The following is a 13,563-nucleotide window of genomic DNA, read 5'->3' as shown; positions in this document are numbered from 1 at the left end:
GAACAAAGCCTTATGAGTAGATTTGGTGGATAGAAACTGAAAGAAGCCAGTTGTATGTGTGTGAGTGCATGTTTGTGTCTTCTTGTCTTGATATTACATACTAGCTGTAAATGAGTGCCACTGTCATGCAAGCAGTGTTATTCATTTCTAATATTCTTTGAAAACATATTTGGCCAAGGGGAGAACAATAACAGAAACTCGCAGCAAGGCAAGCACACAGCAGGAGACATTTTCAGAGGAAGAACTCCCATCTGACAAGTATTTTGGCCCTTATACCTGACACTCTATGGGAGCCAGGCCCACCCAGTTTATGACTCCTAGGTGTCCTTCTGTTGCTTTCCAAAATCCTGATTTGAACCTTGGTCATTATTTTTGTGAACTTGTGTTCCCAGGTCCGTGTTTCAGCCTACTAGACCTCTCTGACCAACGAAGGAACCAGTTCTCTTCTTCCTTCTCTTCCTGTATATAATCAATAAAACCCATAACTAGGTCCATTGGTCATTTCTCTTTGCCCACATCCACATTGATCAACGTCAGACAACTGTCTGATTGTGGCAGTTCTTCTGTGGCCTTTGATACCCAACAGCCTGAATCCTCACAATCCAACTTGAACTAGTTTCACAGTGCAGTGGTAATCCTCACTCCCTAGCTGCTTTGCCAGCTCACCATATTTACTCATCTTAAACATGTACTGCCCTTCCATGCATATTGAGTTGGTCGACTCAATATTAGTCTTAGGAGTGATGGACTCTAATAAATGTTTTTTATTTTATTTTTATTTTTTTATTATTAAAAATTCTATTTTTTCTGCTTACCCATTATTATATAGTATCTCATTCTATCTATATTAAACATTTTTGAAATTAATAGACTTCCAAGCGTAACCATGTACATAATCATCATCATCATCATCATCATCATCGTTTAACGTCCGCTTTCCATGCTAGCATGGGTTGGACGATTTGACTGAGGACTGGTGAAACCGGATGGCAACACCAGGCTCCAATCTAATTTGGCAGAGTTTCTACAGCTGGATGCCCTTCCTAACGCCAACCACTCAGAGAGTGTAGTGGGTGCTTTTACTAATATATATTAATTAACCCTAACATTAAGTTCTTTCATCTTTTAAGTTATTTAACTCCTTAGGTAATTACTAAGTGTAACAAATCTTTTAGAATGTCTTTCACCTAAAATTAATTACTAATATTATTTATATACGTTTGCTCTGTATTGCATTCTGTTTATGTTTCTAGTTACATAACAAACTATCAATTGACTATGCAATAACATACTATATCTTATGTTATTAAGTTACTTTATTTTATTTTAGGCTTTTTGCATTTTCACCTCTATAGTATTTAATTATATTATATTATAATACACCCAAAAGAATGCACCTTTAACTATCATCATTATTTTGATTGTATACACATTTAATCTTTAATTATAAGCTATTTTATGGATTTCCCCCTTATTTTTAATTTAATTTATACTTTATTTCTATTTTTAATTTCTATTTTATTCACTTATATTTTATTAGTTCCCTAATATTATTTTACACACTGCTTATCTATAGCATTAGTATTGGTGCATAATACATTGTAATATATTACAATTATACTAATATATTTACTTCAGCGTTTTCTTTTATTTAACACCCTAGAAGGATATATTGTTCTATTCTTACTTTTATTATAATTCCAATAAATATACTACCTTCCTCTCCTTTGTAAGGTTTATACCATGTTCTTTATAAATAAATTTCATCATTTAAAGGTGTGGAGCCATATTCTCAACAATATGAACACCTAATTGTATATCTTTAGCCAACTATGATGAGATTCAACTTTTAAACGATTTTAATTATGGTAATTAATTTCTAAGGGTCTAGAATCGAAACAGCTGTCGGAGATGTCTAATTTTTTAAGTAATAAATAATTATTATCTCTCTTATTTTCTTATCTTCTTAATATATACATACACACTTACATACATACACACACACACTTACATACATACATAAACACACACACATACATGCATGAATATATATACATAAACAATAATACTTTACACACATTTCATCCCTCAATTGTAGACTGGAAATCTTAATTCTTTCAGCACCTTCCAACCTTCATTCATAAAGGGAATATTCATGATACATTGATGTTCACTGTAGCACACATTTAAAAAACACTCTATTGGTAGAGTATATTAATTGAAGTACATTATAGTAACAAAAACTGAACAAAAATAATTGAATTAAAAAAATCTAATAATGAATTTAATCAAATAATTCTCAACTTACGTTTTGCTTCAGGCCAAAATTGCAAGTTTCCTTCACAAAACTCTAGTTGACTGAAATGGCTTCTGAGCCTAGACTGTTAAAAAAACAAAAAAATAAGTCAAACATTATAAACAAATATATTTTGTTACAAATACATTATACAATGTATAACCAATCTACTTTCAATTCTACTAAAAGTTTACACACACACATCTTAGACCTATGTTTCACTAATAACAAGAGACTTATCCACAACATAACAGAACTAACAATATGTGGCTCAAAACTACTTATGATATATATCACACAGGATGCAACCAAGCTCTATGCAGCCTGAACTCATACAAAGCTAACTAGAAATCAATTCAAAAAGAGATTATGAAAGAAATTTGACCAATACTATATCTCTCACCATCAGTAGCTACATGCACTTCTACCCCTATCTTTTCCCCTCCATCTTCCTCTAACCCCTTCTACAATCAACTGTGTCTTGAGATATCCTGCATCTCACCACCATTTCTGTCTTCTTTTCAGCTTTCCAGCAATTCCCATCTAACCTTATATAACATTGGGTAACAATGTATCTCTATCACAAGACATTTGGGCTTGTTCTTCCATCATGCTCTAGCCTCTCAACACATGGCATAGAACCATTGCTCCTCCCCCTCTCATATACTACTGACCACCCACTTTTCCTTCTTGTTCCTTTCTTTTCTTGTCTTGCAGGTTACATGGGAACCTTGCTAGTGCCAGTGGCACAGAAAAAAAAAAGCACTCATCATCATCCATCATTTTGAATCCAGGTTTTGCCTCCATTAATGGGGGTGACCAGATCTACCTCAATGCCAGAGCAATTGCCCTCACACGATCTCACCATCTTGCCCGGTTTTGGGTGTCCTTCCTCAGTACACTCGATAAAGTGGTAGTCATTAGGAAGGACATCCAGCCATAGAAACCATGCCAAAACTGGCATTGGAGCTTAACGTGGCCTTATAGTTCACCAGTTCCTGTTAAATCATCCAACCCATATCAACATAGAAAACAGACATTAAATGATGATGATGATAATGATGATGATAATGATGATGATGATAATGATGATGATGATGAATGAATTAACTTTGTCTCTGAGAGAACAGCTGATACACACAAGATTCCTCAAGAGCGGTGAGTCCTTATAAGATGAAGAATAAAGATCTCAAATAATTTAGATAAACAAATTAATGACAGTGAGAGAAAACCAACTTAGACTCTCATAAGAAGCAACTGTTGATTACATTGGCATAAAAGAGGACACAATATCAGCTACTGATGAGATGATCTCAAACTTAGCAATGGGGACCTGACAGTATTTCAGTGATTCTTTTAAAGCCATGCAAGAAACTTTTGCCAAAAAGCACTGCAGATACTCTTCCAGAGCTTCTTAGCATGTGGCAAACTTACTAAAAATTTAAAAGAAGATATAATTCTCCTCACACATAAAGGTGAAAGCAAAGTTAAAGGTGAAAGCAAAGTTAAAGGTTGAATACATTGTAGGTTTTGTGGTGCAGACTCTACAACAGATGAATTGTGGGCTGAACACTCAGCTTTTAATAATGACATCATTACAGGGACATTTCAGAAATAGTTATTGTGTGAATAAAATGTTAAACTGGAGCTTCAATAACTAGAGGAATATAACAGAACAGAACTAGTTGCAGCAAAATTTCTATCTATACCTTATGAATATAAACAAGCCATAAAATTAATAAAATATTGTAGTAAAGCCAATATGAATTTCACATGGCTTGTCGTGAAAAGCACTCACAATACTGTGATATGTATTGGGTAGTTTCTTTGTTAACATAATTCAACAAAGAAATAAAAATTTACTCACAAACTTACAATAAATTTAGTTCAGAATTTTTACACCAACATTTTATCTTTATATTTTTTGATGGTTGATTGGAAATTGCAGATAACTTTTATAGAAAAGTCATTATCTCAAATAACAGAAAGACACCAAGGAAAATAGGTTTTGTTGAGTTGATAAATTTTAGTAGGATTAATGATGATTCATTTATAATGAACTGTTAGTAAGCCTTTTGAGATAGCTCAGTCAAGAATCAAATAAACAGTCTAAGAAATATTCTTTAAATCAGTATTCCAATTCTTTTTTTTTTTTTGTTTCTTGTAAAAATGGTTCCAACTCTCTGGTTAGATAACATGTACTAAAACCATGAAAATAGTAAACCTTATTAACTGCTTAATCTTTTAAACACATACGTGAATCAGTGATTGATTAGCTCTGATACTAAGGAAGGGTGTGAAGAAGTGTGTTTCTGTCTTAAAAGAAACAGCAATTCAAGTAAGAGAAACAAATCAACTTCTAATTAAAAGCATTACACTTGATTCAATGAATATTTATTTCTACTCTCTAATGTTAGCCTAAGTAGGTATATACAAATGATAATTTTTTTTTAAATCCTTGAAAAATTGCTCTCATGGACCTCTTTTCTAAAGTACTGGTTTTGTATATTCTTATACGTCAAGTATGAGGGGTTTTTACCTTTTATCTATTTCTTATTTCAGTGACAGGGTTGTAACCATGCTGGGGTACTGCTTTGAAGAGTTTACTCAAACAAATCAGTACTTATTCTATCAGTTTTGCTGAACAGCCATGATGCAGGTTTGTAAGCAAACCAACATCGGTTGTCAAGCAGTGGTAGGGAAAAACACAAAACACACACATATATATACAATGGGCTTCCACACAGTTTCTTTCTATCAAAATCATTCATAAGGCATTGGTTGTCTGAGGGTTATAGTAAAAGACACCTGCCTAAGGTGTTGCACAGTAGGACTGAACCCAAAACCATGTAGTTACTAAGTGAGTTTTTTAACCACACAACCATGCCAGGTAGACATTCTAAAAATAAATTTTAAAAATTAGTTGAGTAAGGAAAAAAACCCTAAATTTTGAAAACAATGTCTCAAAATTAGTAGAAGCATGTAATAGTTTTAAAGTTTTATTGTCAATTTGGTAACAATTATTGTATTAATAAATATATTAGAGCGATGAATTAAACTGAACTAAAGAGAAATAGGTCACCTAATATGGAAAATTAAGTAAATATATAAATCATTGGGAACAGGGTCTAACTAGAGCGGGGTAAGATATATTTTTGGCATGTTCTTTTAACATGTATAATAAATTTAGTTAAAATTTTAATATATTTTCTACTTTTTCACATCTTTAAACTAAATGGTAGATCAAGACAAAGTTTAAATTAGGTTTTCCAAACAAATTTTTAAGATCTCATTTGTTTATATATTTCTTACATCTGTTTATTTTTCCATGTAAAAATAGACTAATTGGCTTTGCATATAGAGATATTTATATGAAGTCTTGCAATAAACATTTTTATTACTAGATATCTAACAGAAATAATAACTCTTTCTCAACTAGGTTAACTTGGTAAAGAATTTAGAAAAATCATATTAAAATAGATTTAAAATTATAAATTTTAGACCACAAGTTCAGCATCTAATTTACTCATACTGGGCCACCACTCTGAAAGGTTTTAGTCAATCATGTCAACACTAGTACTTACTATTATATCTAGTACATATTTTAGCAATTCCTATTTGTTGCACATAAACACACCATTTTGTAAGTGGCATCAACGTAAAGACAGATATAGAGGCAGACACATACAAACACACACATAGGTACATTTTTCCTTTTTTTTTTCTATTTCTCTATGTTTTTCTTCCCCACTTTCCACCATTTGATGAAGAACAATGTTGGAAACATTATAACAAGTAACTCTTTCCGTTTCTTTTGAGGTTTAAGCCTTAATATTGATTGTGAACTTATCCACTGTGTGTGTGTGAGAGAGAGAGAGCATTTTGTTCTGCAAATTTTCCTTAGAAGGCATTGTAAACTTGAGGCTATATCAGAAGCCACTTACCTAATTGATGCTATGCAGTAGAATTGAATTAAGAACAATCATGTCACAAAACAAACTTCTTAAACATACAATTATGCTTGCATCTATTAGGTTTGTGTGTGCGTACACATACACATTCATATACATCACAATTAAAAGAAAACTATATTATGGGCCTATTAAAACTATGCCAGTAATGAAAAATAAATGCTATGAATACCTGGGTTAAAATGAATTAACATTCTATACAAGCATAACATTTTTTTAAAAAAACATTTCTGCTTAGAATTGAATATGAAATAAAACAAATTTTTTAAAGATTACATTGCTATCTCAAATATTTTGAAAATAATGTTGAAGATCTGTCTTGAAATTATATAAATAATATTTCAACTATTTGGTTATCAAGAATTCTTCATTAATCTTGTATTTTTTATTCACACACATTCATATATAATGAAGATTATTTACGTATAGGAAGAATCTCTCTTTATTCTGCTTAACCATCAGTGAGAATGTAGATTCACAACATATGTTTTTCATGAAAAACATAGGAGAGCAATTTCTTTAATGAATTGTGTTACTCTTATGCTAAGTACTATACAAAATAGAACTTACAATTACAAGCACCAATTAAAATTGAAGAAAAAAAAAAAGGAGCAAGTTTCAAGTTCTGATTAACAGTTCAACTTTTATGAAAGATTTGAAGTTTTAACCTTTAGACTACTGTAAGGTAGAAAAAGAGCAGTACTCACACAGTGTATTTTCATTAATATACATGCTATACTTATGAACCTATAGGCATCCATTTCAGTTACTATTACTAATCTGTTAAATTTTTATGTATGTTAGGGTGAGAAATTCATAATCCACTTTGTATTCATCATAGAATGGATGATTTAGTAATTGTGGAGAGGTTAGGAATATTATCTAGACAATTGTCCAGCAACAGTGTTGTCTATAAGATCCTTTAGTATTTATTATATGTTGTTGTTTAACATCGTGCTTACCCTAATTAAATAGTGTTATGAGTAAGAATGCTCCAGCCATGACCAGTTTGTTTTATTCTCAGACAGTGTTTATAGGATAACATTATCCAATGCTTTTTTTTTTTTATTACAATGGTAGGGTGTGAATTGAGGGTGCTTTAGCAGCTATTTCTAGCAGAGAGCAACCATGTTCAGGCTCCCTTCTCAGCTCACTCAGTAATATAGTCTTCAGTTTGGCACATATAAGTGTAATACTGATTTGCTTGCCTTTTCAACTGCTTAAGTTTCTATGTAGGCTAATATCAGTAACTGTTTTGGGATTAGTCTATAAAGAGAATAATGGAATATTTAACTTTTTCCCTTAGATACTTCTGGCATAAAATGACCTCATCTTTACATATGCAAATATATAATTAAAATGTTGGATTGTACTTGAACAGTATCTTTTAAATAAGTGAATAAACATATAAAAAATATCAAAACATAAATGGTTTCTAGTTTGTTACATTCCATATATAAAAATTAATATATACTTGTTTACTACCTTTCAAAGGTTTCTTCACTCTCTAATCAGTAGTTGAAATGCATTTAGCTAAGTAACTAATATATTCAAAGAATATAACATTATATGAGGATAAAAAAAAATTGAAATATATTTTCAACTACAGGAAAGTAATAAGTGTGAAAGGTAATGATCACTTAATAAAAAAATAAAAAATAAAATTACCATTCCATCTGTTGCATTCACTGCATGAAGTAGTTTAAATGTCTATTATTTCATTTTTATGTTCGTACTTAGACATTTGTTTGAACATCATTGACTGGTGTAATTAATGTAAAATATAGGTAAAATAAATGTCTATAAATGCATAGAGGTTAAATCAATGTAGCTGGATTTTAAATAAAAATTATCATATTTGAAATATAGCATATGTTTTTTTTGTTTTTTATATAGTTAATTTAATCTCAAATTGTAGTATGATACTTTATTCAAATTTTTTAAGTGAATAAGTAAGTATGCCTTATTGATCTTTTTACTTTATTCAGTCTACTGAATGATTTGATTCTATTTTGACGCTTTTTGATATTTTATTTGCTTTCTCTTACCAGTTTTTAAAAAAAACATGCTTAACATGAAAGTTTAAATTTATAATTTATGCATTAAAATTACTTTTTGATAAGAACTATCTTTCAAATTTATACTTATTTTACAAATTAGCTTAGTTTTTGCAGAATAAACACATTGTTGATCAGCTTACTAATACCATAATTGTACTTACATTCTTACTAATTAATAACAAACAGAATTATTTTCTTTATTTTCACTGTCAATCAGTCATAAACTAATCAACAGATTTATATTTTTGAAATCCTCTTATCTTCTAACATAGAAAACTATTTCTATATCAGACACTACTATTTCTATAGACAATTATGCTGGACAGTAATGATTTATTTCTTGCAATAATAACCAGTATCCACTGCTATTATCAGCAGTTATTTACCTCTTTTCAAAGAAGTTTCTCCACTGAAGATCTCACAACCTGATAATGTTTAGTTGAATAACATATGTTACTTTAAGGAACAAGAACTTTGACATCTGCATTTTTCTGTCAGTTTTCAATTTTAAAAATCAACTTATAACAAATGACAAGACTTTAAAAAAAATCTCTCATGGCTTCTGAATGTCTATTGCTTTGAAGTCCCAAAACGTCTCAAAGAAAACTGACCTTCTTTTCAGGCACAAAGAAGTGCATCAATCCTGAGTAGTTTGTAACACTCTAAAATATTTGAGTAAACTTCTTAAGATGCCTTAAAATTTTGAATGCCATAAAAACATACAAAATAGTTATTTAAACGAACAAACTCTCCACATTGACAACCCTCACATCCTTGCTTGCCATTTTGTTGTTTTTTGACTCTGATTATTCATTCTAGTTAAAAGGGTTTCAAATTTTCAAAACATTCATACACATCCTCTCTCTTCTTCCTCACTTCTTTCCTATTTGCCTAGATCCTATAAGATCCTTATAGGTTATGAGAATACCCTTCCTTTTGATATAACACTAAAAATATTTAGAAATTTTACATCCATAAGCCCCTCACCCTCAGCTATTTGTCACATTGGCAATTTGTTACTATACATTGCTTTCCAACACTAGCATACTGTACCTACCTACTGTTTCTTCTGCCTTAACTCAATAGAAACTGCTGTTCTGACCTTGTCTGATGAATGTCAGCCCAATTTTAAACATTTCATACTTGCTTTATCCAATGTTGACATATAATGTGCTAATTTTTCTAAACAGAATATTAAAAATTTTCAAATCCTTCCTCACTAAAACGTCTTTTTCAGGAATACCTTGTCTAGTCACAATCAACCATTCTAGTTTTTAAGTGTAAGTGGGATACTATTCTACCCTTTGTGTATGGATTAATAAAAACAAATCTAAAATTTAATACTGTTAGGCTTCAATCACCTTACCATAATAGAATTTGCATTTAAAATTTCCTGTATGTATGTAGATCAAAATGTCATACAAACTCATGCACACACATACACAGAGTTAATTCAAGACTAACAACAACCACTTCAATATCTTTAATATATAATAGTACATTATATAAAAAGTTAAAGCAGTTACTTTGTTCATATACCTCAGGGGTCCAGAGGGCATTACATGTAGCATTAAATAGAATGAAGACAAATCTACCAATGGATAGGCTGCTAACTATCGCACATATTCTAACATGTTTTGATATCTATTTGTGACAGCTAGGTGAACTGAGTTATATAGAGTAAAAAAAAAACTATTTAAAGTAATAATGAAATGCCTGTAGTAGATTTGAAGTTACAGCTCCTGAGCTTAGTAATCCAATACTTTATCCACTTGGCTATTTTGCTCTATTTACATTATTTAAAGAATATCAGAACTATTTTTATACATTTTTACACACAATTTTAGATTTAACAGTCATCAGGCTGCTACAGTGAAGAAAGCATTCTGAGTAATCACTGAATCCATTAATTATAGGGTTCTTATCTTGATATTTGTTCTATTTATTGTGATAACGGATGAACTAATTTTAAAATTATCTTTTCATAGAGTTTACTAAAAATTTTGAAAAACCAATTATAATCAGTTACAAAATATTTTAGTGTAAATGGAGAAAGATGCTTAACTAAGGGTTACTTCTTTTCTTTGCTTCCTTGCCAACTTTGGCCTATTCTCTCCAGTAAGTCCCACATTTTGTATGATGATAACCATCATATTGCAAGTCAAATATTTCAAATATCTGGGGTGTCCTTCACACTGCCTCAATAATGCTATTAAAATGCAAACTGTTTATCTCTTTTAAGTTATAATAATTTAGTCTGAAAACATAACATTATAGTCAATCAACAGACAATACAGCCAGTTGCTAATATCAGAAAAGATTTCTGCTTCAATTAATTTTTATTTGAAATTGCTGTGTCAAGAATTCCTATAATTTCTAGCAAGCTCTAATATCATTTCAAGAACCTACTTTAATGGCAATGTCTTTATCACTAACATTATCTATAAAGCATTAAGCTATTGTGATTTTGTATACTAAATCCACTTCTACAACCAGAATCACATATGCACTTCAGAATAATTTTGAAAAGTAGGCAATATTTTCTGTAGATTTTCTTTTCATATTGTTTTTACATAATTTTCCAAAAAGACCCCCTTTGGTCATTAATGACCATGGGATTGCACCTAGGAATTTTCCCTTTCAGGTAGAAGTCCGGGCAAGGTTGTTTATGGAAGATCAGTAGTAAGTTGCCCACACATACTAGACCCACTTCTCCATGCCACCAATGTTGTCCAAGGGAAAGGCAAAGGCTGATATAACTTGGCACCAGTGATGTCACAACTCATTTCAACAGCTAAGTGAACTGGAGCAATGTGAAATAAAGTATCTTGCTCAAGAACACAACACAGCCCGGTCCAGGAATCAAACTCACTATTTCATGATTGTGAGCTTGATGGCCTTCACCTGGCAACTAGTAAAAACGAAAGAATGCTCTAAACAAGCAGTCAGAAGAAATAATTATAAAGCCAAATAAGCTTATCAAACAGATAAGATAAAAGATAAAAAAAACATGTTTTTGAATTGCAGATCAATTTGACTTTACATAAAATTAGATTATATAAACTGTGTTGAAAGCATTTAATAATACTCAAAGCTGTTAGAAATTCAGAGAAAATATCAGTCAAGGTGTAACTGGGCTAAAACTAAATTGATATGGTATATTAAAGCTGTTTATATAGGAAAGTAAGTGGTCACCAAGTATGTAAAAAAAAATAGCTAAGATTATAAGTACATATTAATCAGCAGTTCATCACACCAGTAATGAATTAGATAATTTAAATAGAAAAAATTAGTAAGTATTTCTAGTGGTTCATTGTTTAAAATGTTATTTCTGTTTGTTTCTACATAATACCAAACTCTTTCAAAATACATTATCTGATGGTGGCTTCCAAAATTTTATGTACATCTTTTATATTGTTTATTATTTTAAAAAGTTACACATGAATAAAGTGTCCCATGGTTAATTTAAAACTATGTTTTAAATTTGTATCAATGGCTAATGACTTCAGAAAAAATAAAGAAAGTGCGAGAAATTGTTCTGCCTATCAACTTCATGATTTAATCTTAGTTTCTAAAATTAAACCTTCTTTCTTAAGATCATAGCACATAGGATGTATTATTTTTCCTGATCATCATTTGTATCATTAACAGTAGATGGTGTCCAAAATGAGTTCATCTTTTGTCCTTTTTCCAGCAATCCTTTTACCACCACTCAAAGGATATAAGAACAGTAATAAATCTACATACTCAGTCAACCAGTTTCGTTTTTCATCATTCCTGTTGCAAACAAAACATGAGGCACGTATGAAGTAGTATAAATATGAAAATATTCACTCGCAAAAACCTAAGTATATTTAAGTAGTCTCATGCCTCATGTTTTGTTTGCAACAGGAATGATGAAAATTTGATATATAGAATTTGACACAAAATTCTATTTGACAAGTTTGAGAAACAAACAAAAGCACTAATAACAATGAAGAAATAAAAAGATTATTTTTCCAAAAATCTGAGAACTTTTTTCTAATTTCAGTACACCACACCTAACACTCTATACACACATCTATATATATATTTATATATGTATATAGGCACAGGCATAGCTGAGTGTTTAACAAGCTTGCAGGTGACATGAAGAAGCACTCAGTCCATGCTGTAAAGTGATTGGTATTAGGAAGGGCATCCAGCTGTAAAAAATGTGCCAAAGCAGACAACAATGGAACTTGATGCAGTCCTTGGACATATTGGATCCTGTTAAACCATCCAATCCATACCAACATGAAACATGGACTGTAAATGATGGTGATGATGATGATGATATATATATATATATATATACCAGGGTCCAGTCTGAATTTGGCTTGGTTTCTATGGCCAGACGCCCTTCCTAATGCCAACCACTCCAAGAGTACCAGCATAGGTGCTTTTATGTGTCACCAGCATGAAAGCTGTTATATATATATATATATATATATATATATATATATATATATATATATATATATATGTATATATATATATATATATATGTATATATATATATGTATATATATATATGTATATATATATGTATATATATATATGTATATATATATATGTATATATATATATGTATGTATGTATGTATGTATGTATATATATATATATCACCACTACCATTTGTCAATACCAACACCAAATCCATTACAATAAACTGCCTTTACCAACAACACCAGTACCTTAATGGTTTGCAACAACAGCAATAGTAGTATGGAAAAGATAATCAACTCAGTCTAAAATAAAAGACAATGACATGAAATATTGTGGCATCCTCATGCATTTTAAAAGTTGAATGAAATATCTTTGATATTCAGTTGTTGATTGATTTGAGGCTAAACAGCAACCACAAATAGTAAGAACACTATGTCCACTGCTACCACCATTACCATCACCAAAACTAAAATCAATACAACCAATACCACCAACCCACCAACTGGTAACAACAATAAAAGTATCAGTACAATAGCAATGTCTGTAGCTATATGTGTTGTATGTTAACACAATGGTGTGTATATATGAATGTATGTATGCACACAGTGGAGTTCTTATGGTTTAAGACAGAAGTGAAAGGGGTGAAGTGTCCATGCACCTGGCAACATTCAACTAAATGTAATATAGTTCCTCCAATCTCACTTTCAGCTTCTCATTTTCATTCTTACATCCAAATCCAGTCTTTTGCTCTCACAAAATAATTCTTACA

The 13,563-nt window shown here is 30.8% G+C and overlaps 1 protein-coding gene across 19 annotated transcripts in view; it reads right to left on the bottom strand.

The window, feature by feature from the left end:
- LOC106870398 (beta-hexosaminidase subunit beta) overlaps positions 1-13,563 on the bottom strand; it is a 132,090-nt gene that overhangs the window by 50,512 nt on the left and 68,015 nt on the right. For 14 of the 19 annotated variants that reach the window (XM_089361145.1, XM_089360814.1, XM_089360870.1 and 11 more), the window contains exon 2: positions 2,309-2,381. The gene's annotated coding sequence lies outside the window, so the exon portion shown is untranslated. Of the gene's footprint in view, positions 1-2,308; positions 2,464-7,752; positions 7,785-7,935; positions 9,672-13,563 lie in introns of those variants that run through there. The other 5 variants (XM_089360693.1, XM_089361208.1, XM_052966612.2 and 2 more) reach the window with 5 other exon arrangements.

Source organism: Octopus bimaculoides, chromosome 1, assembly GCF_046866305.1.
Source record: "Octopus bimaculoides isolate indiv1 chromosome 1, ASM4686630v1, whole genome shotgun sequence".
NCBI classification, from domain to species: Eukaryota; Metazoa; Mollusca; class Cephalopoda; order Octopoda; family Octopodidae; genus Octopus; species Octopus bimaculoides.
The sequence above is the reverse complement of the archived record's forward strand: the minus strand, read 5'-3'. Positions and strand labels throughout refer to the sequence as shown.